Raw genomic sequence first — 3,982 nt, forward strand, 5'->3', positions numbered from 1 at the left:
AGGGAGAGGGGTTGGGAGGGAGGGGGAAAATGAGGAGCTGATGCCAGGGACTCAAGTGGAAAGAAAATGTTTTGAAAAAGATGATGACAACATATGTAAAGATTGTTTGACAAAATAGATATATGTATGGACTATGATAAGAGCTGTAAGAGCCCCCAGTAAAATAAAATAAAAAAACAAAAACATAGTTACCCACAAATGCAAAAAAAAAAAAGAGGTTGGCTTAACATTCAACATTGCCACAGAAATCAAGCAGCTATAAAACAAAATAAAGAGTAACTTTGCTGAAAGAAAAAAAAATTACTCAATGATTTGCTTTAGGTGGTAGTTTTGTGAAAGGTGGTATATTTAAAAATTTACAGTTATCACTAGTTAGTCATTCAATTGTGGGAGCAAGATGGGACTTTTATGCTGGTCAACAGGTACAGTCTCAGAAAGTCCAAGGGGCAGTTCGACCCTGTCTGATAGGGTTGCTTTGAATAGACTCAAGGGCAGTACAAGCAATTCTAGTTAACCTCACTTCTGATTCAAAGCTTTTCCCAATTATTTTTATGACTTTCTTTATGTTAAGATTGTGGTTTCTCTTTTTGCTGATGGCATTTTCTTATTTAGGAGCCCTGATGAATGAGAATTAGACTACTAACCATAAGGTTGGTGGTTCAAACCCAGCACCAACTCTGATGGAGAAAGACAAGACCATTTGCTCTCAGAAAGATTTACAGCCTCAGAAATCCTATAAAAGGTAGCAATGAGTTGGAAATCATTGATGGCAATAGGTTTTACTCATTTGTTGCTTTTGACTGTATAAATCCTTTCCTGCACATTTACCATTTATATCATAACCATCTCTTGCTTGTTCCTAATATGCTATACTTTTTCATGAACTGGTCTTCGCTTGGTCCCAATTCTCACTGCTATATTATTTTCCTCCCGGGGGTGGGGGTGGGGATATGAGGGAGTACCCCGCTAAAAAAACAGAATATTTTTTACAAAACAACCTTTTCACCATCATAAAATACTCTCCATTACACTTAATACATTTGTCAAATCTGCAAATCTATTCTTAGAGAAAAAAATTCAAACTCATCTGTTTAGATACCTGACAGCACCTCCTTCAGTTTTTTCTGCACCTCCTCTACATCATCAAATCGCTGACCTTTCATGTCCCTCTTCTTTCATGGAAACAAAAAGAAGTTGCATGGAGTAAAGTCAAGTGAGTCAGGTGCGTGGGGCAAGAGAGACATGCTGTTCTTTTGGCCAAAAGTTGGCACTATGAAATGGCTGAGTGAGCAGGTGCATTGCTGTGGTGGCAAACATGTCATCCGTCTGCCACAAATCAAGCCTTTTTTGTTGCACAGTGCTACACAATCTTTTCAGAACCTCTAAATAAAAAGCTTGATTAACAGTCTGACCGGTGCAACTGAACTCCAAATGCACTATCCTCATCACATCAAACAAAACAAAACAAGCAAAAAAATGAGCATCCTTTTTTTGGGAGGGCACTCCCTCATATATCCTTTTGGGGGGTATGTTTGTTTAAATTGTTTATCACCTTTTTTAAGTGTTGAAGCAATGATTAAACTTAATTTTTAAAATAATGTGTTTTTAAAAATTTCTTCTTCTGTCAATAAATTACCTTTGTCAGCTTTTCAAGCTGCATTCTTATAATTTTCTTCTGTGTTCCTCGGGTTCCATTTTGTTGTCCTCCAGAGGATGTAAGAATATATATTTAAGTGGTGAAAGATGTGGAAATAAAAAAGGAAGAGGAATTTAGGGTCATATTAATATTCTGTAGTGGTTACTTGTGATCTATTTCAAAATAAAATATCTATTGCAGACTTGATGAATGAAATATTTAATGAAAATTCTTTTAAGTGGAGAAATATATGTAGAGAAAAATCACTGCTGACCCTAGAGGCCTCTGAAAGATTCTATCTATGGATGAAATCACTTTTATTTTAGTCCTGCTTCTTCTACCAAGGATTATCATTGTGAACATTGCTCACAAGTGTTCTGAGAGTAAAAATGGGGGTCAGAGGTGAGAAAACATAAGATATCATGTTAGATAAAATATTAGCAGCCTGGAAATATCCACAAAGTCATGCATTATGTTAGAACTACTGTATTCCCTGTAGGAAAATAAAAATGGGAAATAAAGTGCTTAGGCCACTTTACTTTTTATTACAGAAATTAAAGGTTTAATTTAGAATTATGAATTTATATAAATAGCCATTAATACTATTTTATTAGTTCAAGTACTCTGGCTATGAACATAAAAATATAAAAGGATATTTATAGAGCCTTGTCTGCACTAGTAATTTATAGTAGATATTTCCCTTCTATTTCTCTGTGAATGCCATGACCCACCTGTCACTTTGTTTTACTGTGATGGGTTGGCCATTACTGTGATGCTGGGAGCTATACAACAAATATTTCAAACATAGCATCCAGGGTAGACAGGTTTCAGCAGAGCTTTTGAACTGAGACCCTAGGAAGAAAAGCGTGGTGATACATTTCCAAAAACCAAGCAAAGAAATCTTCATGGGATCCAACCATGACAATGTTTGACGTATTTGCTTTGGACATGTCATTGGGAGGGGTCAGTTGTTGGAGGAGGATGGCATGTGTAGTGAAGTAGAGGGCCAGTGAGGGCGAGGGGACCCTCATTTGCAGTGGTTCCTTTCTTTCTCTGAACACATACTTAGGGGCTTTTGACCATGTATGTTTTGTGCATTTACTTTTCCCAATCATGCAATTTTGGCATAATTCTCATTTGATAGATGAGAAAAAGGGGACTCAAGTAACATGACCAATGTCACTTAAGCACGTCATTGAAATAAAAATAAAGTTAGTCTGTCTGATGACAAAGGCTCTTTTGTTAGATACAGAACATATGGAGCAAAGTGTAAACAGAGTAGAGTGTGGCTCTGTAGAATTCACTGAAAGGACCCCAAACTAGTTGCATGGAGTCAGTTCTAGCTCATAGCAATTTTATATAAGGGGTCTGAGCTGTAACTCCTTATGAGAACATCCAACTTTATCTTTCTTTTGCAGAGCAGCTTGTGGGCTTGAATTGCTGACTTTGTGGTTAGCCGTCCAGTGTTTAGCCCACTCACTGTAAGATGGTAGCTTTCAGCACTAAGCATATGCACAAAGATTCCTGATGACACCCTGCAAAGTTTCACTCTGTATCATAACCTTGAAGGTCATTATGTGCTTCACAAGTATCTAAGACTTGGAAAAACGCAGTAGTCATTGTTTGCTTCCTTTTTCATCTTTCTTAAACTTGCTTTTCATAATGCACCTAAAGGGCAGAGGAGAGCTGCTCTGTGAGTTTCCAGGCTGTAGGTAGCCTCATCTTTTCCCTAGAGAGTATCTGGTGGTTTTGAATTGCTGACCTAGTGGTTAGCAGCCCAACTCACAGCCTACGGAGTCAAAATTGACTTGATGGCAGCAAGTTTGGTTTTGGTAAGCTTACTTGAGAATGTCTGTTTATGGAAAAGCTCTAGATTTGGTGCCTATACTGTAAAAATGAAGAATAAAGTAATTTTTATTCAGTCAGTTTAATCAATTAGATTGGTTAAAGAATGCCGTTTTCTTATTATGTTTTACATTTTTATGTTTCACACTTAAGAGTTCATAAATGCAGTATAGGCAAAATGTAGATTACATTTATTCAATTTAGTAAATTAAGAAATACACTCCATCCCAATTTATTAAGTGAGATAATACCAATATATTTGAAGCCGTCTGTGGTAATTACATAATCTCATGTCAACTTCAGGGTATTAAGAGTAAAGAGGTGTAGTTTAGCTTGTTAATCAGGTAGCAGCTTGACTGGAGGGTGACTCAGGCCCTCTGCTTCACCTTCTTGTTGATAAGCCACATCGAGCCACGCTGAGACCTGTGAGAGCCATGGAGATGCTTCCACTGCCACTGGATTCACAGTACTTTGCATCTACTGGCCTGTGACCTTCCTGCA

The sequence above is a fragment of the Echinops telfairi genome, unplaced genomic scaffold (genome assembly GCF_000313985.2).
Source record: "Echinops telfairi isolate 266 unplaced genomic scaffold, ASM31398v2 ScPeMD7_7467;HRSCAF=8505_0, whole genome shotgun sequence".
Lineage (NCBI taxonomy): Eukaryota > Metazoa > Chordata > Mammalia > Afrosoricida > Tenrecidae > Echinops > Echinops telfairi.